The 26473-nt window shown below is 38.2% G+C and overlaps 1 long non-coding RNA gene across 2 annotated transcripts in view; it reads right to left on the bottom strand.

Moving 5' to 3' along the window:
• The window catches only part of LOC135965079 (uncharacterized), a 51338-nt gene that overhangs the window by 11337 nt on the left and 13528 nt on the right, over positions 1-26473 (bottom strand). Inside the window, exons 4-6 of one of the 2 annotated variants that reach the window (XR_010577935.2) lie at positions 24768-24846; positions 8144-8294; positions 7019-7111 (exon numbers count right to left, since the gene is read on the bottom strand). This is a non-coding gene — a long non-coding RNA (uncharacterized lncRNA). The remainder of the gene's footprint in view (positions 1-7018; positions 7112-8143; positions 8295-24767; positions 24847-26473) is intronic. The other variant, XR_010577934.2, reaches the window with a different exon arrangement.

Genomic DNA, 26473 nt, shown 5'->3' on the forward strand with positions numbered 1-26473 from the left:
ATAAAAATTTCAGAACTAATACAATAACCAATTTAAATAGTTCAATGAATGAGCCCAACAACATAATGGAGATGACAAAAGGAAGGAATCCATAAACATGAATATAAAGGGTAGAAATTACCCAATCAGAACACAACAGAGGAGAAATAGATTGAAGTAAAAAAAAAAAAAAAGAGCATCTCTGGGACACATCAGACTAACAGGGATGTCATCAGAGTGCCAGAGGGAGTAGAAGGAGGCTGAGGTTGGAAAAGCACTCAAGAATAATGGTTTAAGGCCAGGCACGGTGGCTCACGCCTGTAATCCCAGCACTTTGGGAGGCCAAGACGGGCGGATCACGAGGTCAGGAGATCCAGACCATCCTGGCTAACACGGTGAAACCCCGTCTCTACTAAAATACAAAAAACATTAGCCGGGCGAGGTGGCGGGCGCCTGTAGTCCCAGCTACTTTGGAGGCTGAGGCAGGAGAATGGCCTAAACCCGGGAGGCGGAGCTTGCAGTGAGCCGAGATCACGCCACTGCACTCCAGCCTGGGCCACAGAGCGAGACTCCGTCTCAAAAAAAAAAAAAAAAAAAGGAATAATGGTTTAAAATTTCCCCAATTTAGCAAAAACCCAAGCCCATATATTCAAGAAGCTGAATGAATACCAAACAGGATAATCCCGAAGAAATCCATACAAATACACATTACAGTCAAACTTTTGAAAACCAAAGTCCACAGAGCAAGCAGAAGGAAGGAAATAAAAGAGTACAATCAATGAAATTGAGAAACAGAAAAAGTGAATAAAACAAAAAGCTATTTCTTTGAAGCTATTTATAGAATTAATAAAACCTTTACTAAACTGTCAAAAAGAGCAAAGACAAATTACCAGTATCAGGAAAGAACGAACTGGAGGATTTTTACTATAGACTCTGCAGACATCACAAGGATAATAAGAAAACACTATAAAGAACTCTACACACATAAATCAGACAACTTATAATAAAAGGAACAATTCCACAAACACTACAAACTATCAAAACCTACTCCATGCAAACTAGAGAATCTGAGTAGACCAGTCACTATTAAGAAAGCTGCATCTGCAGTAGGCCTGGAGGGAAAGGTCATATGAGGATACAGGGAGAAGAAGGCCATGTGCAAGCTCAGGAGGGGCCTCGGGAGAACCAACACTGCCAGCACCTTGATCTTGGGCCTTCAGCCTCCAGAACTGTGACAAATAGACGTGTGTTGGTTAAGCCAAACAAAGGAAAAAGAGGCCGGGCGCGGTAGCTCACGCCTGTAATCCCAGCACTTTGGGAGGCTGAGGCAGGTGGATCATGAGGTCAGGAGATCGAGACCATCCTGGCTAACATGGTGAAACCCCGTCTCTACTAAAAAATACAAAAAATTCACCAGGCGTGGTGGCGGCACCTGTAGTCCCAGCTACTCGGGAGGCTGAGGCAGGAGGATGGTGTGAACCCAGGAGGTGGAGCTTACAGTGAGCCAAGATTGCACCACTGCACTCCAGCGTGGGCAACAGAGTGAGACTCCGTTTCAAAAAAAAAAAAAAAAAAAGGGAAAAAGAAAACAGATGTTGTCATTTAAAATCTCCCAAAAAAGAAACCTCTAGGACCTGACAGTTTCACTGGAGATTTCTATCAAATTTTAAAGAATTAACTCCAATTCTACACAATTTCTCCCAGAAAAGAAAAGAGCAGAAAACACTTTCCGATTTATTCTATAAGGTCAGTATTGCCTTGATAAAATAAGACAAAGCACAAAGACAGAAAACTATAGACCAATATCCTTCATAAATATAGATGCAAAAATCCTTAATATTAGCAAATTGAATTCAGCAATAAATAAAAAGAATCATACACCATGACCAAGTAGGTTATCAGCAATAAGGCTGTTTCGCTTTTTTATCATTTGTGTGTTCACTGGAGCAGCACTTCTCATCTCTTTTGATAACTTTTCCTGTGCACCCACCACCTGGCAAACTGGCCTAGCTTTCAACCTTTCTCAGCTGCCACCATGTCTTCCTCACTAAGCTTCATCATTTTTAGCTTTTGATTTAAAGTAAGCAGCCTGCAACTATTATTTACTTGAACACTCAGAGGCCACTGGAGGGCTACTAACTGGCCTCATTTCAATATTGTGCCTCAGGGACTAGGGAGGCCTTAGGAGAGAAAATGATGGGAACACACAACATTCAACAATTAGGTTTGCCATCTCATATGGGTGCGTTCATGGAGTCCCAAAACAATTACAACAGTAACATCAAGGCTCACTGATCTCAGGTCACCACAGTACATATAACAATCATGAAAAAGTTTGAAATATTGTAAAAAGTTACCAAATGTGACACAGAGAACCAAAGCGAGCACACACTGTTGGAAAAATGGCACAATAGACTTAACTGACACAACGTTGCCACAAATCTTCAATTTGTAAAAACTGCAGTATCTGCAGGGCTCAAAAAATGAGGTATGCCTGTATGTATTCTGTGCCTATAGACACCCTACCTTTTTGTTTCCTTTCTATGTTTTTAAGAAAATGCTCTACCACTCAGTTAACATGAAACTTTATCGATAGTGTTCAGTTACACAAAGATAGGAAAATGGTCATACTGTGAAAGGTCATAAGTACTAACATCCTATAGTAAATGTTAAGACCGTGTTCCAATGTCAAATAAGCTCAACACTTCTCTAAATGAGGATTGCAAAACCCACTGAAGATTCTGATAAGGTGATTCCACTGAGTGAGTTGAGGAGAACTGTTTAATTTTGCATCTTCCTTAAACAAACTCATTTGCAAAGTGAATTTCTTGTTTTCAATACACCAAATATTTACTTAGAAAAGAACTCATTATCTGAGTAAGAACTTTTAATCTATTCAAAATTTCTCTACCTTCATTCCTTCTCTCTAATGTGTCTTATTAATTCAGAGTAAAACCAAGAAAGAAACCCCATACTATTAACACTTTCCATTTTTCTTAACTCTTCAGTATTTACCCTGACATATTACCACTACTGTGATTCCTTTTGAGCATTTTGAAATGTCTCCATGAACATTTCAGAAAATCCTTTACAGTTCAGTCTGGCACGGTGGCTCACACCCATAATCCCAGCACTTTGGGAGTGCAAGGTGGCTGGAGGTCCGAGACCAGCCTGATCAACATAGTAAAACCCCGTCCCTAGTAATAATAGAAAAAAATTAGCTGGGTGTGTTGGTACACACCTATAATCCCAGCTATTCAGGAGGCTGAGGCAGGAGAATCGCTTGAACTCAGGAAGCAGAGGTTGTAGTGAGCCAAGACCATGCTACTGCACTCCAGCCTAGGCAACAGAGTGAGACTCTGTCTCAAAAAAAAAGGAAGGAAGGAAGGAAGGAAGGGAGGGAGGGAAGGAGGGAGGGAGGGAGGGAATCTTTTATAGTTTAAACCTCATTCTGCTTTAGAAGAAAATGACATATATATAAATGTTTAGGTTTAGAATTAATAAAATAAAAAATGATAAAAATACAATGCTGGCCTAGCACAGTGACTCATGCCTGTAATCCCAGCACTCTGGGAGGCTGAGGGGGGCAAATCAGGTCAAGAGATTGAGACCATCCTGGCCAACATGGTGAAACCCTAACTCTAGTAAATTACAAAAAATTAGCCGGGTGTGTGGCGTGTGCCTGTAGTCCCAGCTACTCAGGAGGCTGAGGCAGGGGAATCTCTCAAACTCAGGAGGTGGAGGCTGCAATGAGCCAAGATCACGCCACTGCACTCCAGCCTGGCGACAGAGCAAGACACTGTCAAAAAAAAAAATGCTTACAATATTTTATGAAATCTATTTAAATGTCCTTTCTGGTACTGAAAAAACTATGTCCTCCATCCTTCAGTTCTGAAGGCAAACACATCTGTTTTGTAAACTGTGATGCAGGTCACTTCGGCCTTAAACTTGATCAGTGCTTTAAACAATACAAACAGCAAACATGTTAAAGGCAGACATTTAAAAACACCATTTCTGCTAGATGAATTAAAAAATCTAACACAAATCTAACAGCATTTTTAAAGGTACTATTCTTCCTAAATTTTTGTCTGATTTTAAACAAAAGACAACACAGAATTTAAAAGAAAAAAAATACAGAAATCCCTTTTAATCTATTATAGGTCAGATTCTCCAAGAAATAGACACAGATTTTACACACGCTTGCTGGGGAGCACTGTCAGTAACAGCACCCCGGAGGTGGGAGGCACGCAGGAATGAACAGGGATGCAGCTGCACTATGAGCTCAGAAGCCAATGTGGCCCTCCTCGGGGCAAGGGTGGGCAAGGTGACCCAAACACTTACAGCAGCTGGGGAAATTAGTGCCATCAGTATTCAAAGAGGGGTTTGGAACTCACGTTACGGCATTCACTACGTAATTCCTTCCTCCAGAAGTATTCCCACATCTACACATAGCCAGAATCACATTTAGGTGAGTACTCACTGACTTGTACTAAGTATATTTCTAGGATTAAATATTCTTTAAAAATGTTATCGAGTATATAGTATTCCATTTTATGTATATACCATAATTCATTTAGTGCTAACATTATTTCAAAGGTCAGTGATTCCAATTTTCCCTCTTAAAAAGAACACTACTGTAATAAATGGGAACAAAATATGTACATCTTGAATGACTTTCTCAAAAGAATCAGAGACATGAGAGTCCAAAAGAAAAAAAAAAAAACATTGAGAGTAAATACTCCATATACTCAAAATTTACTAAAATTTGCTTCCTTATTTAATAAGGTTCATAATATCCTAGCAAATGCTACCATGCAACTTTTCCAGAAACCTTGAAAAGGGGTATCTTACTATCATAAACATACTCCACTGATTGGTGTTAAAATTAAAGAGCATTGTAGCATAATTTTCTGAAAATTATCATATCCTTTGCCTATAAGTAAAATAAGTACATCACTTATTTTAGGCATAGAAAAGCCATTTATGGAATTAAATAATTACATAATAATTATATATATTTTGATTTAGTTTTAAAATGTGTCTTAGTATAACTATGTTCCTCATCTAGAATTTAACTCATCACATGATGAGGACTATATATTGAAGTTTTTTTATTTTCTACCAAATACCTTATTTTCTCAGTATCATTTGTTGAAAACTATAAGCTTCCCACTATTTGTTTTTGATTTGTGCAATAATCACCCTCTAATTTCTTAAATGGAAATTATTTTTGCATAATATTGTTTTAAAATGTTATCTTCAATAACTAATTTAGCAGCTAGCAAGGTGATCAGAAATCTTTTGAACTACAATAAAGCTGTGCTAGAGAACTTCTGGCCTAGAAGTGAGCCAACAGCGCCCCAGCGCGAAGAATGATAGGGCACGGTAATTTCCTTCCATTGCACTTACATGAAATGTGCTGTGGCTGCTCTCCTGTAAGGAACTATTATTTACTTACCTTGTGGTAAGTGAGGGTGCATTCTCGCTTCACTATCCACACTTAATCCTGTCAGCAAAGGCAGTTTATGAAAGAGCAAATCAAGATTCATGTACTATCCACGGATAAGACAAAAGAAGTCTACCAGCCAAGGAAGAGATGAAGTCAGCCTAGGTCTGTTTAGTATTCTGACAAGCCAGTCAAGAACTCAACAGTTTCTACACCTTTAATTATACTGTGTAATATACAAATAGGAATAGGAGGAGAAATGGTCTTACTAATGCTGGGGAGGAAGAGATAAAGCCTGAGAATAGTGAAATGCCTATGCTGAAGATAAAGGGACTATAAAGAAATTGTAAGGACGCAAATGACCCTATGGTACTCTATGCAGAAATTTGTATTTTAAAAAATTATTTTATTATCAACAACAGAACAGCATTTCATCTCTAAATTTTTATTTAACATTAACAGTCACAAATTTCAGCTGGTTTTACGATCACAAGGCAGAAACAAGTCACATTAATAAAATAACAGCATATAACCACTAACCATTCTCAAATATCTTTAAGGAGATAATTTTATCAAGTTTTTAAAACAATTTTAATGCAAATTTTAATTATGCAAAAATAATTTCCATTTAAGAAAACAAAATAGGTGGCCAAGCACAGTGGCTCAAGCCTATAATCCCAGCACTTTGGGAGGCTGAAGCAGGAAGATCGCGTGAACCCGAGAGGTCAAGGCTGCACTGAGGTACGACCATGCCACTGCCCTCCATTCTAAAAGAGTCAGATCGTGTCTCAAAAAATAAAAAAAAAAGCATCCACAAACTATGTCACACAGAGCTTTGTGAGGTTAAGCACTATCTATTACCTTCCAACCACTTAAGAGGAAGAAAATGTATAGCTCCTCCTACTTAAAATATTTACATTTAACGTGTCAGAAAATACCTAAGGCCATGCATGGTGGCTCATATCTGTAATCCCTTTGGGAAGCCAAGGCAGAAAGATTGCTTGAGCCCAGGAGTTTGAAACAAGCCTGGGCAACATAAGGAAACCCCATCTATACAAAAAAGCTTAAAAATTAGCTAGGCCAGGAATAGTGGCTCATGTCTGTAATCTCAGGATTTTGAAAGGCTGAGGCAGAATCACTTGAACTCAAGAGTTAGAGACCAGCCTGGGCAACACAGTAAGAGCTCATCTCTACCAAAACTCAAAAAAAGTAGCCAGATGTGGTAGCACATGCCTGCAGTCCCAGCTACTCAGAAGTTGAGGTGGGAAGAACACTTGAATCCAGGATGTCCAGGCTACAGTGAGTCATGATTACACCACTGCATTCCCATCTGGACAACAGAGTAAGACCCCAACTCAAAAAAAAAAAAGTAAAAGAAAAATAGAAAATACCTTAGCCTGATACTTTTTAAAATAAATACTATTTCCAGCTACCTACCTATAAAAATACGATAAATTGTTAATTACTATGATAGTAACACAAAAATAAAAACTATATAATCAGCACTCAATATTCTGTTGTAATTATGCATATGATGGGCTTTTTTTTTTTTTTTTTTTGAAGGAAAGATTGACAAGGTGTGGTGGCTCTCACCTGTAATCGCAGCACTTTAGGAGGCCAAGGTAGACAGATCACTTGAGCTCAGGAGTTCGAGACCAGCCTGGCCAACATTGTAAAACCCCATTTCTACCAAAAAAAAAAAAAAAAAATTAGCCAGGTGTGGTGGCACATGTCTGCAGTTCCAGCTACTAGGAAGGCTGAGTCAGAAGAATCACTTGAGCCTGGGAGGTGGAGGTTGCAGTGAGCTGAGATGGCACCACTGCACTCTAGCCTGGGTGACACAGTGAGACTCCGTCTTAAACAAACAAACAAAAGTAAACAGCTAACACTAAACAATTTGGAAACAGGTGGTTAATGCAATAGTGAACGTGTAAGCAGAAGAAAACACAGATATACAAGAGTAAAGATGCCCTGATGGCCTCAAATTCTGGGAATCTTTTACATATAGATACAATAAAACTTCAGCATCATTCTCTAGTATACAAACTCATTCCGAGTAACCAAAAATATTATACATAATTTCAAAGTTAACAGTTGCAAAACAAATGATTGCCTAAAATCATCATAGAAAAATATTTGAGACTAAATGTAAAAATTAAATAACCTGGGCCAGCTGTGGTGGCTCACACCTGTAATCCTAGCACTTTTGAGAGGCTGAGGTGGGTGGATCACTAGGTCAGGAGATGGAGATCCTCCTGGCCAACATGGTGAAGCCCCTGTCTCTACTAAAAATACAAAAATTAGCTGGGCGTGGTGGTATGTGCCTGTAATCCCAGCTACTTGGGAGGCTGAGGCAGGGGAATTGCTTGAACCAGGGAGTCGGAGGTTGCCGTGAGCCAAGATCGCGTCACTGCACTCCAGCCTGGCAACAGAGTGTGACTCCATCTCTAAATAAATGAATAAAATAAAAAATAAACATTTTGAAGTATGGTCATAAAATGTGATTTGAAAGACTTAAATCTATAACTACTATTCAAGAAAAAAACTATTCCTTAAAACTAAAAAAACATAAAATTATATATTCTACAAAAACAAATCAACTTCATCTACGGCCCAGTCCTACCCAACTATGGAATGTCAGAATAGAAGGTCTCGCCATGGACTCAAGAGCTGACATGAGGAATGTCACCACCATCCTGCTCTTTGAAGACTTCTCACCTTCAACAGGCAGAGTGGACATTGCTACTTGGGCCATGATCTTTGTGCAAGGGAAGTAATCAGAAAGTGAGTGGTAGAAATCTGGTGTCCTACACCCACATTCAGGGCTTCGAGGGTCTCCCATGGGCTGCCTAATTTATAGTTTTCTTGCCTAAGAGAAAAAATAAGGTTTAGAAATTATGTACTTGATTTGCCCAAAACTCTCATCAGCTAGAGAATCCATCCCCTAACTTTCTATTTAGTGTTATTTCAATAAAATTACATCAACATTACACCCAAAATAAATCCAGATGGCTGAGTCAATCAGTGAAATTTCTCCCAAGGAGGAGGAGGAGGAGAGGTGCTTTACAACCCAGTGATGGGCTACCACAGCTCAACACAGGACAGAGCTGCCAAGCTCCTTTTCTCCCCCGCATATCCTGACACAGCAAAGAGTGGGTGCAGTGGACTGAGGCTGGGTGGAGATAAGTTCCTCTTTTTACTAAAAATAAATAGATCACAGGCATCAAGTAACATGTGAGATTCTTTATAACACAGCATATTGTTCTCTTTGAAAGAAACCTGTAACATTTTGTTAACAGCAAAGACCCTCAAATGAATTTCAAACACTATAAATATATAACACATCAACAGGAAATACTAACTGTCAGCAAGGATATCAAAAACCTGGAACCTTTATGCATTGCTTTTTGGAATGTAAAATGGTGCAGCCCCTGTGGAAAATGGTTTGGCAGTTCCTTGAAATATTAAGCATAGAATTATCATATGATCCAACAACTCCCTTTCAGCGTATATACTCAAAAGAACTGAGAGCAAGGACTCAAACAGGTATTCGTACACTTGTGTTCACAGCAACATTATTCACAATGGTGAAAAAGGTACAACCAACCCTAATGCCCATAAATAGGGGAATGGATAAGCAAAACGTGATATACACGTACACAGAATATTATTCAGCTGTATAAAGGAAAAACAATTCTGGCCAGGTTTGGTGGCTTACACCTTTAATCCTAGCACCTTGGGAGGCCAAGGCAGGCAGATAGCTTGAGCCCACGAGTTCGAGACCAGCCTAGGCAACATAGCAAAACTTCATCTCTATAAATCTTTTTTAAAAAATAAAATTCTGATAATGCTATAGATGAACCTTGATAGCACTATGCAATCCATGCATGTAACAAAATTGCAACTGGATTCCATAAATGTATGTAAAGTTTTAAAATGGAGAATTTATCAAGGAAGAAATGTGACCCACAAAGAGCAGAGAGGAGTGAAACAGGAAAGCCACCCAGCCAGAATTGGTGTTGAGCTAAGAGAGGCTCTCCACTGTAGGAAAATGGTGAGTAAGCAAGAGCTGCTGGTGACTCACCCTTCTGCCATTGATCTTTGAAATCATGGGCCCAGAAAACCCAACACCTTCCCCACAGGGCTCCTCAACTGACACAGAGAGCTACATGGAGTCTGGGCAGACCCTCCAGTCAGGGCCACATGGAATCCTAAGGGCCTTGGACTCCTGACCACAACAGTGCCAGTTGCTAAAGCTCTGCCACTAGGGGAGGACAGGCTCTCTCACATGCCCCCAGGATAGGGGCCATACCTACAATGCTGAGGAGCAGACTCACCTCCTGTCTCTACTCTATCTCCTATAGAGGCCCCACTTCCACTACACCTCGCCTAGAAATGCCCTCTGGCCTGGGTCCCAGCGCAGCCACTTAACGCCTACTTAAGCACTCAGGCTGGTTGCAACTCTGCAGACAGAGCTCCCAGAGGTAACTGACAAGCCTGCTGTTTCTGCAATTGCCATGGCCCCAGGCTCTACCTCTCATAGGCTAGGGAAGAACTAAAGAGCCCAAGAACTACTATAGGCTTCCAGCATACCACGGTTGCCTTACAGAAAAAGTAGACAAACTGTTTTCCACGTGGGTCCCCTTCCCTGCTACTCTTCACTGTATAGAGTCTCCTGACGTGGGCCCCCAGCACAGCCATTCTGCCCCCGACTACTCCCATGGGTTACTTCAGTCAGTGACCATCTCTGCATCTCTCCGCAATGGAGCTTTCAGAGGCAACCCATAGGCTCCCCGCCATTGCCACTGTAGCAGTACCACCATTGTTGGCCTTGGTCTGGGAAAAGAATGAAGACCCTGATTGCTTTGCTAGCACTTCCAGCATGCCACAACCACAAGATGGAGAGAAGCCCAGTCTCTCTTCTCTGCGGGCTTCTGGCTCCCTTCTCTTCACCAGGTGGAACCCTGCGCTTAAGCCCACAGTGCAGCCACCTCACCCTTGGCTGAACATTCTCACTGACAGAGGCTCTGTGCCTCTCTAGGGTGGAGTTCCCGGAGGCAACTGACAACCCTTCTGCCATTACTGCTGCAGTGATCCTGCCCTTGCTGCCCTCAAGCTGGGGAAGAAACAAACAGCCTGAGTGTTTTGCTCATGCCTCTAGCAGGCCACAGCCAACAGATGGAGGAGTGCCCAGTCTCTCTTCCCTATTGGCCCCAAATCCTCTGCTCTTTACCAGGCAGGGGTCCCAGCGTGGGCCCACAACGTAGCTGCTCCATACCTGACTGATCAATCTGATTGGCAGCAGGTCTGCATATCTCTGAGGTGGTACCCCAAGAAACAAGTGAAAGGCCTTCTGCCATTGCCAAGGCCAAGGTCCCCGTCTCTGCTGCTCCCAAGCTGGGGAGGGAATAAAAAACTTGAGTTAACCCCAGGGCTATGATGCCAGCCTGGGAGTGCCAAGCCAAGACCTGTGGCTAGTACTCAAGTGGAGGAGGAGCCCCCACTCTCACAGCACTGAAAGGGGGAATGGCTGCAAACACAAGAAAATACAGAGGACCAGTGTTGCCAAGAGCCTATCCGCTGGCCATTACACTTATGTGCCATCTACTCAGTTGCAGCTCAAACATTAACACCAATAATACTTTGCTATATGTCCCCCTGTGAAATGAAAGACAAGAATTCAGCCTCAAAGACACTTTGCAAAGTCTTGGGCCCTCTGAAAACATCAAGGAGTAAAACAAGCTGACTGTACTGAAATTACAACACAGTTAAAGAAACACCAGCCTACACGAATGAAAAGAAACCAGCACAATGCAACTCTGGCAATGCTAAAAGTCAGAGTGTCTCCAAATGACCACACTAGCTCCCAAACAATAGTTCTTAATCAGAATAAAATCGCTGAAATGACAGAGAATTCGGAATCTGGATGCCAATGAAGATCATCAAGAATCAGGAGAAAGCTGAAACCCATTTCAAGGAATCTAAAAAATTCAGTGAAACTATTCAAGAGATGAGAGATAAAATCGCTTAAGAAGGAACAAAACTGATCAGATAAAGCTGAAAAACTCACAAGAATATTTTGTAGTACAATCATTAATATTAACAACTGACTACATCAAGCTGAGGGAAGAATTTCAGAGCTCAAACACCAATTCTTTGAATTAATTCAGACAAAAAAAACTGAAAAACGTATTTTTTTTAAATGAACAAAACCTTTAATAAATATGGGAATATGTGAAGACACAAAATCTACAACTCACTGGCATCTCTAAAAGAAAGGGAGAGAGAACAAGAAACTTAGAAAACATTTTTGAGGATATTGTCCATGAGAATTTTCTTAACCTTCCATGAGAGGTTAAAATTCAAATTCAGAGAATTCAGGGAACCCCCAGGATATAGCATACAAGATAACCATCCCCAAGACATGCAGTCGTTAGATTCTCCAAGGTCAATGTGAAAGAAAAAAATATTAAAGGCAACTAGAGAGAAGGGGCAGGTCACTTATAAAGGAAACCCCATCAGGCTAGCAACAGACCTTCCAGAAAAAATACATGCAACACAAGGGCAGGCACGGTGGCTCATGCCTATAATCCCAGCACTTTGGGAGGCCAAGGTGGGCAGATCACAAGGTCCAGGAGATCGAGACCATCCTAGTTAACACGGTGAAACCCTGTCTCTACTAAAAATGCAAAAAATTAGCCGGGCATGATAGCAGGCACCTGTAGTCCCAGCTACTCAGGAGGCTGAGGCAGGAGAATGGGGTGAAACTGGGAAGCAGAGCTTGCAGTGAGCCGAGATCGCACCACTGAACTCCAACCCAGGCGACAGAGCAAGGCTTCATCTCAAAACAAAAAAACAAACAAACAAAAAAAAACAAAAAAAAACCATGCAAGACAAAAACAATTTGGGGGCCTATATTCAGCATTCTCAAAGAAAATAAACTCCAACCAAGAATCTAATCACACCAAACTAAGCTTCATAAACAAAGGAGAAAAGATCCTTTCAAGCAAATGCTAAAGGAATTCATTACATTATCCTGCCTTAAAAGAGATTATTTGTCAGGTACGGTGGCTCGCCCCTGTATTCTCAGCACTTTAGGATGCTGAGGCAGGCAGATCATGAGGTCAAGAGATCAAGACCATCCTGGCCAACATGGTGAAACCCCATCTATATTAAAAATACAAAAAAAAAAAAAAAAAAAAATAGCTGGGCGTGATGGCATGCACCTATAGTCCCAGTTACTCAGAAGGCTGTGGCAGGAGAATCACTTGAACCTGGGAGGCGAAGGTTGCAGTTATTAGCTGAGACGGTGCCAATGCACTCCAGCCTAGCAACAGAGAGAGACTCCATCTCAAAAATGAATAAATAAATAAATAAATAAATAAATAACAGAGATTCTTAAGAGTGTATTAAACATGGAAATGAAGAACTACTACTGGCCACCACAAAAAAAAAAAAAAAAAAAAAAAAAAAAAAAACACCACAACTAAGGGCCTGGGCAACATGGTGAAACCCCGTCTCTACTAAAAACATACAAAAATTAGCAGGGTGTGGTGGTGCACACCTGTAATCCCAGCTACTCAGGAGGCTGAGGCAGGAGAATCACTTGAACCCAGGAGGTGGAGGTTATAGTGAGCCGAGATCACGCCACTGCACTCCAACCTGTACAACAAGAGTGAAACTCCGTATCAAAAAACAAAAAAACAAAAACAAAAAAACACACACACTTAAGCACATGGGCTATTTACACTATAATGTAAATACACAATCAATTTTACATTACAAACAGCCAACAACACAATGTCAAGATCAAATCTGCACATATCAGTATTAACCTTGAAAAAGAATGGGCAAATGCCCCATTGAAAAGGCACAGAGCAACAAGTTAAATGAAGAACCAAGACCCAACTGCATGCTGTCTTCCAGAGACCCATCTCACATGCAAGGAAATGCATAGGCTCAAAGAAAAGAGATGGAGAAAGATCTACCACACAAATAGGAAAAAAAAAAAAAGAGGAGGAGTTACTACTCTTATTTCAGACAAAACAGACTTTAAACTAACAATGATCAAAAAAGACAAAGAAGGGCATTTCATAATAATAAGGGGTTTGATTCAATGAGAAGACTTAGCTATCCTAAATATATATATGCATAAATTTGTATATATACACATACACACACACGCATATATATATGTGTGTGTATATATATATATATATATATGCATCTGCACCCAATACTGCAACATCCAGATTCATAAAACAAGTTCCTAGAGACTTATGAAGAGACTTAGATAACCACACAATAATACTGTGAGACTTTAAAATCCCACTGAAAGTACCAGACAGTTCACCAAGGCAGAATACTCACAAAAATATTTAGGATTTAAACTTGACACTTAACCAAATGGACCTAACACTCATCCACAGAACACTCCATCCAGCAAAAACAGAATACACTATCTGCACATCACACAAACTCTACAACTGACCACCACATACTTGGCCATAAGGTAATTCTCAACATATTCTAAAGAATCAAAATCATACCAACTACACTATCAGAATATGGTGCAATAAAAATAGAAATCAATACCAAGAAGATCTCTCAAAACCATAAAAATTTAATCAAAACTAAATAAGCTGCTTCTGGATGACTTTTGGGTAAAGAATAAAATTAAGGCTAAAATCAAGAAATTAAGTGAAACTAATACAGACAAATATACAACATACCTAAATCACTGGGAAACTGCTAAAAAAAAAAGTGTCAAAGAGAATGTTTATAGCACTAAACATCCACATTAAAAAGTTAGAAAGATATAAAATTAACAAGCTAACATTATATATTTTTATTTTATTGTATTTATATATTTATTTTTGTGACAGAGTCTCTGCTACCCAGGCTGGAGTGCAGTAGTGCAATCTCAGCTCACTGCAACCTCTGTCTCCCAAGTTTAAGCAATTCTCCTGTCGCAGCCTCCTGAGTAGCTGAGACTACAGGCTTGTGCCACCATGCCCAGTTAATGTTTGTATTTTTAGGAGAGACACACAAGGTTTCATCATATTGGTCAGGCTGATCTCAAACTCCTGACCTCAGGTGATCCACCCGCCTTGGCCTCCCAAAGTGCTGGGATTATAGGCATGAGCCATTGCACCTGGTGATATATAGAGGAACCAGAAACGTAAGAGCAAATCAACCCCAAAGATAGAAGCCAAGAAATATTAAAACTGAACTAAATGGAGATTTTTTTTAAAACTGTACAAAAATCCAATTAAAATGACTTTTGAAAGAAAATTGATAGACTGCTAACTAAAGAAAAAAAGATTTTCATAAATACAATACAAAATGACTAAAGAAATATTATCACTGATGCCACAGGAATACATGAAACAATTAGATAACTAATATAAACATTTCTATGCACACAAATTAGAAAACACAGAAGAAATGGAGAAATTCCTGGAAACATACAACCTCCCAAGATTGAATCAGGAAGATATTAAAACCACAAACAGAGCAATACTGAATTCTGAAATTAAATCAATAATAAAAAAGCTTACCAGAAAAAATCCTGGACCAGATGGATTCACAGCCAAATTCTACCAGACATATAAAGAAGAGCTGGTACTAGCTGTACTGAAACTATTCCAAAAAAAGTAGGAGGAGGGACTTCTTCCTAACTCATTCTATGAGGCCAGTATCATCCTGACACCAAAAACTACCAGAAACAGAATAAAAAAGGAATTATCAGGCCAATATCCCTGATGAACATAGATGCAAAAATCCTCAAAAAAATTAGCCAACTGAATCCAGTAGCCCACCAGAAAAGCTAATCCACCATGATCAGATAGGCTTTATTCCTGGGATGCATGGTTATTTCAACATATAAAATTAAATGTTATTCATCACATGAACAGAGCTAAGAAACAACCACATGATCTCTCAGAAGATTTATTAAGATTAATGCAGTAAAGGCTTTCAATAAAATTTAACATCCCTTTATGTTAAACACCCTCAAAAACTAGGCATCAAAGATATGTACCTCAAGATAATAACAGCCATCAATAACAAACTCACTGTCAACATCACAATGAAAGGGCAAAAGCTTGAAACATTCCTTTTGAGAACCAGAACAAAACAAGAATATCTACTCTCACGACTCCTATTAAATATAATAATGAAAGTCCTAGCCAGAGCAATCAGGCAGGGGAAAGAAATAAAAGGCATCCAAAACAGGAAGAGAGGAAGTCAAATAATTTCACTTCACAAATGATATAATTCTATACTTAGAAAAGCCCACAGTCTCTACCCAAAGGTTCCTAGATCTGATAAAGAACTTTAGCAAAGTTTCAGCACACAAAATAGATGTATGAAAATCAGTAACATTTCTATACACTAACAACATCCAATCAAAAATACAATTATATTCACAAGAGTCACAAAAAGAATAAAATATCTGGAAACACAGCTAACCAGGGAGGTGAAAGATCTCTACAATGAGAATTACAAACCACTGCTAAAAAAAAATTAGAGATGAAAAAGGCAAACAGAAAAACATTCCACACTCATGGATATGAAGGATCAATATTGCTAAAATGGACATACTACCGAAAGAAACTTACTTTCCAATTCAATGTTATTCCTATCAAACTACCAACGACACTTTTAACAGAATTTTTTAAAAATGAAAAATCTTATTTGAAACAAACAAAAAAGAGGCTGAATATTCAAAGCTTTCTATGCAAAAGAACAAAGCTGGAGTGATCACATTACTCGATTTCAAACTATACTATAAGGCTACAATACCTAAAAGAGCATGGATACTGGTACAAAAATAGACATACAGACCAATGGAACAGGCTAGAGAACCCAGAAATAAAGCCACACAACTAAAACCATCTGATCTTTCACAAAGCCAGCAATAACAAACAATAAGGAAAGGACTCCTTATTCAATAAATAGTGCTGGGATAACTGGCTAGTCATATGCAAATGATTGAAGCTGGGCCACTTCATTATACCATATACAAAAATTAACTCAAGATGGATTAAAGACTTAAATGTAATATTTAAAAGTGTAAAAAACTCTGCAAGAAAATCTAGGAAATATCATGCTGTACATTGGCCCTGGCAAAGAATTCATGACAAAGACTCTAAAAGCAATTGAAACCCAACCATCACAAAATTGACAAGTGAGACCTAATTAAGCTAAAGAGCTTCTGTACAGCAAGAAAAACTACAAACAGTAAACACACAACCTACAGAATGAGAGAAAAAACTTACTTATCCAGCAAAGGTTTAATAGCTACAATCGATAAAGAAACGTAACTCAACAAGCAAAAAACAACCTTGCTTAAAAATGAAAAAAGAACATTAACATACACTTCCCAAAAGACACACATGCATCCAACAAGCATATAAAAATACTCAATATCAGTTATTAAAAAAATGCAAATCGAAGTCACGAGAGACCATCTCACATCAGTCACAACAGCCATATTAAAAAGGCAAAGAATAGATGGTGGTGGGTGGTGAATAGAAAAACCTTATACACTGCCAGTGGGAATGTAAATTTTTCCAACCACTGCTGAAAGCAGTCTGAAGATTTCTCAAAGAATTTAAAACCAAACTTCCATTTGACCCAGCAATCCAATTTTTTGGTATACACCCCAAAAATAGAAATCATTCGACTGTAAAGACACATGCATACTTATGTCCATTGCAGTACTATTTACCATAGCAAAGACATGGAATAATCTGATGTTCTTCAATAGATACAAGGATTTTACAAATGTGATATATACATATATATACACACACACACGCGTGTATATATACACACATATATATATACACGTGCACACACACACACAATGAAATAGTATTCAGTCATTAAAAAAGATAAACTCCTGTCCTTTGCAGCAACACGATGAACCTGGAGAACATTAAGTGAAACACACCAGGCATAAAAAAATAAATACTTCACATTGTCACTAATATACAGAATCTAATAAAGTTGGTATCATCGAAGTAGAGAGTAGAATGGTGGTTACTAGAAATTAGGGTGTGTAAGAGTGCAAAACAAGGAGAAAATGGTCAATGGGCAATAAGTTACAGTTAAGTAGGAGGAATATATTCAAGTGCACAGTAGAGTGACTATGGTGAACAATTTTGTATTAAATATTTCAAATGGCTAGAAAAGAGAATTTTGAATGTTCTCACCACAAAGAAATAATAAAATGAGATATCAGACATGATAAATCCCATAATTTATTACATATGTAAACATGTATCTAATGCTCACATTATGCTCCAACGATACGTAAAAGTATTGTGTCCATTAAAAACAAAATTAAAGGCCAGGCGCAGCGGCTCATGCCTGTAATCCCAGCAATTTGGGAGACTGAGGTGGGCAGATCACCTGTGGCCGGGTGTTTGACACTTGTCTGGCCAACATGGTGAAACCCTGTCTCTACTAAAAATTCAAAAATTAGCCGGGCATGGTGGTAGGCACCTGTAATCCCAGCTACTCGGGAGGCTGAAGCATGAGAATTGCTTCTCATGCTGGGAGGCGGAGGTTGCAGTGAGCCATGATCATGCCACTGCACGCCAGCCTGGGTGATAGAGTGAGACTCCGTCTCAAAAAAAAATTATAGAAGGAAAAAATGAGGTCATAAACTAACCATCTGCCCCCAAATTGTATAGAAAGACATACAAATAAAGATAATGACAACTCACCAGAAGAGAAACCCATAAGAAAAAACTTCAGTAGCGATTAGTACTATGGTAGAAAACCTACAATGTAATTGAGGAATTGCTGAAGCTGAGAGTGGACAAGTTTGAGAGTGAAAATCTTCATGGAGGCCAGTCTTAGTTCCTCCTCACTTTTGAGAGTTTTATTTTCAGAAGCCTTACCAGATTCTCACAGGAGTAACAGAAAAATCTTATCTTTCTGGCATAGGGAAGGGAAATGTACCCTACTAAAAGCCACTCAGAGCATTCTGTTCTTACCAAGCTCTGCCATCATTAAACTGTTTTAGCAAAGCCTAACCTACTGGGGTTTTGTCAGAGTTTATATGACCTGAGGTAAGGGAAATACCCATCACCAAACTGCTGTAGTATTCAGTTGGGAAGAAGAGAAATATTCAATTTCAGACCACTTGAGCCCTTCATGTGAGTGAAGGGACATAGGCAACTCCCATTCTCTCTAGCCTTCCTGTCAAACCTAAGGGCGTGGGAAATGTGAGGCATCTTCTAAGAACACAGAGGCACAGACTCACTAAAAGACACAACAACACTCACAGTGGTTGGAATGAACATATCCTTCTGTTCTCAATAAATGTACCTGGACAAATTGATGGGAGCAGAGGTAATAAGCAACCTACATTTTCCTCCCTGTATCTCATGTTCTGTGTCACAGATGTATCCTCTGGAGGACAGAGCAGTTCTCCTATGTTTCTCTAAAAGAAGTAAGATTTTTCTGACTCCCAAAGTAATTTTGATCTAGTTCAATTCTGAAAACTAAAATCCACTAAGGAACATATACAAAGAACACCACAAATCACCCATACGGAGCCCACAGGGACACATTAGGAAATGTGACATTGTGTTGTAGTAATTTTGAAGGCTGGATTATTGGGAGTTATATTTTGTTGACAAGTTCTGAGAATATACAATCCACTAGGCAGAAGCTACACAGAAAAATGAGCTTTGACATTAAAATGTTTGAAACCCAGATGGTACAACAAAAGTTTCAGAATTGTACACTCTATGCAGCATGACTGTGGATGTGTTGATGTTTTATATGTATATTATTTGATGTGGAAACGAGTGAGGAGGCTGCATTATCCAGAATGTATATGAGATAATCAGAGTTAACCACGAAGTGGGTAAAATTAAAATAAGGATGGTGATCATTTGGAACACTAAAGAACATTGATAATGAGAGATCTACAGTTTTTCCCAGATATACGAAATACGTTTTCTTTGTTATTAAGACTAACATACTTTCTGCTTCTGTTATGCTTAAAAATGCCTTGTTTTTCCCCCAAGCTTCCATTGAACTTTCACCCAACACCTTCTTTTCTTCAACATCTTCACATTCCTTCAGGATCACAAATCTAAGTACCATGACCTGATCAGCTATCACTTGACCTTCATTCATGTTCCTCACTGTAGTGGATGCTTGGTCTCCAGATATGCTTGAATCACTGCACTTAGGGAATGAGTTCAAATCTAAGTCCTTGTTCTACATTAGCAGAGTGAGGATGGGCCTATGTATCTCTAACACCTGTCTCCCGAGTGTACACCAAGCCAGAATCATCAGCCCCAGCAACTGCTGGTTGGCAAGGCTTAAACAAATGTTATTTTGTAAAGAAATTCACAAATAACATTATCACTGTCTTTTCTTTTTTTTTTTTTGGTCAATTTGTCTTTCGGTAGTAACGTAATATTCTTCATTGTGGCTTCTTCTAACGTGATGCATACCAGTCTACTTAAGGTCAGCAAATACTGTTCACTTTCTCTAATGAAGTCCTTTTTTCACTCTGACATTATCCGGGGATGTCTTCATTATAGAAATTACACTGCATTCAATCGCACACATGGTGATCCTTTTGTCCCAGCATCCGAGGCAATCCCAGCACCTTCACAGCACCAGCATCTCTCCAAGAGCCTTCCCAAAGAAAAGGGCCATTCAGACCATCCTGCTGTTAGTGAGCTACTTTGTGTTCTGAGAGGACCTCATCATATCATCCTCTTCAACCCTACTGTGGACATATAACCCAGTCATCCTGAGTGTGCGGAACCTGGTGGGCAATGTCTATGCCACTGTTGCTCCACTGGTACAAATTAGCTGATAAAAGGATAGCTGACATTCTCCAAAATATGCAAAGTGCTATAAAGTTTTAACAAGTTAGCAATGGAAAACATTTCTAAATACTAGTCTTATCCCATAAATTGTTCAAGTAGCCTTGGAATTCTTTTTACCTTACTTAATAAAATGCATGGAATCACACTTTTATTAATATTTATCTGATTTCAAAACGGATGCATCCAAAAACCACGTAATTTCTTTAGTTCAATGTCGACCATGGGTCGACATTTCCATGTCAAGTCTATTACACTTTTATTTTCATTTTATCTTGGTAGCAGAAAATGTTTCTCTCGAAGAATACTCTTAACAATTTTCTATCGGCAATCAAATCTCTCAAAGTTTTTACTTCTGAAAAAATTTAATTTACTCTTATTTATGAAAGACACTTTAGCTAAATATCCAATTTTAGCTTTTATACTATGCTTGTTCATTAGAACATCCCTGACTGGAAATAATATGTCAATTTGGAGTTTACATTTAATCTATAACTTATTTTAATGGGTTTAAAATAAAATTTACATGTAAATACTTGAGATCTTCTTTATTAATGAAATTTACTTATACATTAACTATAGCCTCCATGAATAAAGTCCTCAGTCCTTATTCATATTATAAAACAGGTTTGTACCATTTGACCAGTATCTGATTCCCCCAAGACACAGCCCTTGGTCACTAGCATTCTAGTGTCTATAACTATAATTCAAACCCTTTTTCAGACTCCACATATAATTGAGATAATGCAGTGTTCTTCTTTCTGTGTCTGACTTATTTCACTTAGCCTAATGACCTCAAGATGATCCATGTGGTTGCAAATGGCAAGTTTTTTTTCAAGGACTGAACTGTGACACACACATACACACATGTGCACACATGCACATACATATATGTTATTTCCTTTTGGTTGTTGTTAAGATACAACAACAGGCTGGAGTGCAGTGGCGTCATTATAACTCACAGTAACCTCTGAATTCTGGGTTCAAATTATTCTCCCATCTCAGCCTCCGAAGTAGCAAGGACCACAGGGGTACACCACCATGCCTAGCTAATTTGTAAGGACATGGTCTTGCTATGTTACCCAAGTTGATCTTGAACTTCTGGCCTCAAGTAATCCTACTCCCTCAGCATCCCAAAGCACTGAGATTACAGGTTTGAGCCACCATGCTCAACTACGTAATATTCTGTTTAACTTCTGTGTTAATGGACATTTAGGTTGTCTTCATATCTTATCTATTGTTAATAACGCTTCAATAAACATAGGAGTGAAGATATCTCTTCAATATAGCAATTTTACGTTCCTTGGATATTTACTTAGATGTGAGATTGATGAATCATATGACGGTTTTATTTTTTATTATTTGATGAACCTCCATGCTGTTTTCTATAATGGCTTTACCATTTACATTCCCAGTGATAGTGTACAAAGGTCCCTTTTCTCTACATTCTTGACAACATTTGCTTTCTTTTGAATTTTTGATAAATATCACCTTAATATTTGTTTGAATGAGATCTCATTGTGGTTTTGATTTGCATTTTTCTCATAATTACTAATGGCTTCTTTAAAAGAATAACATTTAGTTTTTAGCTGCTTTTTTAAAAAAGTGTCACTTTTTATTGTTACTTTTATTTTGGGGGGTTAAGTTTCATGAGTTTCTTGCAGATTTTGAATACTAATCCTTTATCTGATATTTGGCGTACAAGTATTTTTCTCCAATTCTGTAAATAGCCTTTTAATGACACTGACTGTCTTTCACCATGCAGTAGACTTTTTAGTTTGATGTAGTCCCACTTTTTTCCTGTGCTTTTGGCATCAAATACAAAAATTTACTGCTAGGACCAATGCCAAAGAATTTTCCTCAGTGTTGTCTTCTAGAAGATTTTTGGTTTCAAGTCCAATGTCTACATCTTTAATATATTTTAAATTAATTTTATGTATGCTGTAAAGGTTGGGGGCAATTTGTTTTTGTATGTGGATATCTCATTTTCCCGACACCATTTATTGAAGAGTTTATTCTTTTTCCATTGTGTATCTGTATGCCTTTGTTGAAAATTCATTGACTGTATACAGATGGATACATATAGCTGAGCTCCCTATTCTGTTCCAGTGGTCTATTTGTTTGTGTTTATGCCAATATTTTGCAGTTTTGATGACTACAGCTTTGCTATATAGCTTGAAATCAGGCAGTGTAATGCTTCTAGCTTTGTCCCTCTTGCTTAAAATTGTTTGGAGTCTTTTATAATTCCACACAAACTGTAGATTTTTTTAGATTTTTGTTGAAAATGCTATTGGAATTCGGATAGAGACTGCTTTAAATAATACACCAATTTGAGTAGTATGAATGTTTTAGTATTAATTTTTCTGATCCATGAACACTAAGTATTTTTAAATGTGTCTTTTCGATAATTGCCTCCATTAATATTTTACAGTTTGTGTTGCACAAATCTTTTACATTCTTTATTATATTTATTCCTAAGTATTAGGTTGGTGCAAATATAATTGTGGTTTTTGCCATTACCAACCTAATACTTAATTCTTTTTGATGTTATGGTAAATGTAACTGTCTTCTTGATTTTTCCCAGGTATTTGTTGTTGGAGTAAAAAAATGCAACTGATTTTCTTTACATTGATACAGTATCCTGCAAACTTCCCTAGTTTACCAGTTCTAAATTTTTTTCATGTAATGATGAGCACACTGGCCTGTGTTTACACATTAATTGATAGTATCTATTAAGGTATCACAGTGCCTAGAAGTGTGCTCTGTTGTATTTCTGCTGTGACAAATTCCATAGCATCTTTTAGTTTAATCTTTTCTTAAATGCTTTGGTTTGGTATTTGATAATAATGTGTGTCTTTGGTTACTTTTTAATTGTGAAACATATTGATCTCCATGACTAGTCAAACTTTCTAATAAAGTTCTTTCATAGTTTTATGTATATTTAGTTAATATAAATCAAAATGGTAAATTTTTATGATAGTTTTAAAGTTACTAAGGTTGAAAATATGTCAGTTTTTCACTGGTCATGAGTCTGTGGTTTCCTTATTTCAAACAATTATATATGTCTATATATATATGTGTGTGTTTAATGGCTTACAATCTTGCCCAACATATTTGTATATAGTAAGCAAATACTAATCAAAATTATTAATCAAACTATCATCTTCATATTATTCTTCAAATGGCATATTGTTTGTTCCAATTAAAAACTGTGTTTGTCTTATATAATTATCAATAAAAATTAGAAAGTCTACTTTGTCTGCCCTCTTGAGAAAATCCAAAGTTAAATGGTATTTTTACTAATTTCCTTTAGAATCACTACCTTATTTTCCTCCACAATAAATGTAAACATTAAGGATAAAATTGTATTTCAATGATCCATTCTACAATAGACTTTGGGTCATTCATTGATTGGGCTGAAGCCTCACTCTATATTATTTCTGATTTTTTCATGTTAACAGCCTAGAAAATCTATTACTCATAGAATATTACAAATTAGAAAATAATTTTTTTTTTTTTTTTTTTTTGAGACAGTCTCGCTCTGTCACACAGGCTGGAGTGCAGTGGCGCGATCTGGGCTCACTGCAATCTCCACATTCCAGGTTCAGGCCATTCTCCAGCCTCAGCCTCCCAGCCTCACCTGTAGCTGGGACTACAGGTGCCTGCCACTGCACCTGGCTAATGTTTTGTATTTTTAGTAGAGGCAGGGTTTCACCGTGTTAGCCAAGATGGTCTCGATCTCCTGACCTTGTGATCCACCCGCCTCAGCCTCCCAAAGTGCTGGGATTACAGGTGTGAGCCACTGCACCCAGTCGAGAAATCAATATCTTGGATGTACAAATTATAAAAGTAAACTGAAAAGTATAATATAAAATATACATTTATGTATTATGAATTGTCACTCAAGTAAAGCAGAAATATTAATTTAAAATACTTTCACAAAGAAAAGTCCAGGGCAAAATAACCTATGTAAAACATTCTACCAATATTCAATAAATAATTCATGCTAATTCTTCAGCAGAAAATACTTCCAAAAAATGAAGAAGAGGAAACACTTTCCAATTAATTCTAGAGCCCAGTATTACTGTAATACTAAGGCCAGACACAAGTATAATAGAAGGACTGTGGGCAAATATGCCATATTCATATAGACACATACATCCTCAGAAAACATAGGCAAGCTAAATCCAGGCACATAAAATGTGAATATACACCAAGACCAAATGTGATTGTTTTGCAAATGCAGTTGTGACTTAATATCTAAAATTCAATCAAGATAATGCCCAATACTAGTAAAGAACAAAAAATGATCCTGTAAATAGGCACAGAGAAAGTTACAAAAATCAAGCATCCATTCCTGACAAAACCCCCAGCAAACTACTGATAGAATAAGATTTTGAGACCCACTAAGAGGTATCTATGAAAAACCTATAACTAACGTCATACTTAACGGTGACAGACTTGTGCTTCTTTACCTGAAAGTTTGAGAAGGCAAGAATTTCCACTTTAACCACTCTACTCAGCAGTGTACTGGAGGTATTAGCCAGGGAAATTCTACAACAGAAAAAAAATTGTCCAGATTTAAAATAAAAATAGAACTGTCATTATTGCAAATGAAATAATTTTCTGTAAAAAAAGGGATTCACTAAAATATGAGTAGAATTAATACACAAATTTATCCATGTTACAAGACAGAAAACTGGCATGCCAAAGTAGATTATGGTTTATATAAAAGCAACCAACAATTAAAAATAAAATAAACAATTCCATTTATAATGGTATCAATAAAAAACATTGAGAAAAAATTTAAGAGAGGTACAGGAATTTTACACAATTTGTAATGCTGAAAGAAATCAAAGATAAACTGAAAAATAACTGGAAGTCATCTTATGTTCAAGGATGGTCTGTTTCTAAGACAAAGGACACATGTTTGAGGGGATGGATACCCTACCCTCCAGGATGTGAGTGATTATTATGCACTGTATGCCTGTATCAAAACATCCCATGTAACCCATACTTATGTATACCTACAATAATTTTAAAAATACTTAATATTATTCGGATAACAATACCCTATAAATTGATTTACAGATTCAACGTAATCCCCTCAAATTTCCAAGTGTATTTTTTTAGAAATTAGAAAGTCTCTCACTCCTTTAAATCAATATATATGTACAGAAAATCAAATTGCACAAAACAATTTTTTAAAAAGAAAAACATAATCAAATGACTTGTACTTCCTAATATCAATTCTTACTAGAAAGGAAAGAGTAGGATTCCGCAGTTTCTTCACATTTTCCGTATGTTCTGACCAAGAATACACAGACACTTGACTGCTCTGTTATTCCGTGGCCTGGACACCTGCATGCTTTCCCCTGCAGACCTGAACCCAAGCCAGGGCCCTGACCATTCAGACATCAGTAAAGGTGTTGTGTTTAGGTTGTAATTCGAAACACTTAAAAGAAAGTATCCCTGGTCCTGGAACAGATTCCTTAAGCTCTACTATAAACTGCATAACCAGACCCCTCACTGCAGACATATCTAGAAAAAACGTCCTTGGTCTCCTTTTCTCCCAATAAGATGAGCTGCAGCGCCCACTGTGGGTACATCCCTTAAGAAATGCTTTGGGATCATGATACCAGGGTTTAGAGTTTACTTCTTTGTAATCCTAACCCCCTTTATCTCAGAACAGTCTGGGGAAGTCCCTTGTGAAAATTCCCCTGTGGTCACCTTTGGGGCAACTCCAGGTAAGTGCTGAGCTGGAGGAAGAAGTAGGGGAGTCAGCAGAATTTTAAGGAATGAGCTGGGGAAAAGAGGATCCCACTGGGAGATCCTGAGATGCTTGCAAGGGTCTGTGTGGGCTTTGTTGCCTTTCCCTCCCTGATGCATGCGAGCAGCCCCAGAGATGCTGAGACGCTCCAAAATCTCCAGCAGGATACAGGAGGCTGATGGAGGGTCTGAAATTGCAAAGGGTCAGTAAGGAAGTCTGGTGCTTGGACATACAGGGACAGAACTGGTTGGCATCAGCCATGGCGGCCTTCATATTAACAGGCAGGGGAATTGCTTAAAACAGGGAGGTGGAGGTTGCAGTGAGCCGAGATGGCACCACTGCACACCAGCCTGGGCAACTGAGCTAGACTCCATCTCAAAAAAAAAAAAAAACAAAAAAGAAAATGGGGGT

This window comes from Macaca fascicularis, chromosome 9 (genome assembly GCF_037993035.2).
Source record: "Macaca fascicularis isolate 582-1 chromosome 9, T2T-MFA8v1.1".
Taxonomy (NCBI): Eukaryota; Metazoa; Chordata; class Mammalia; order Primates; family Cercopithecidae; genus Macaca; species Macaca fascicularis.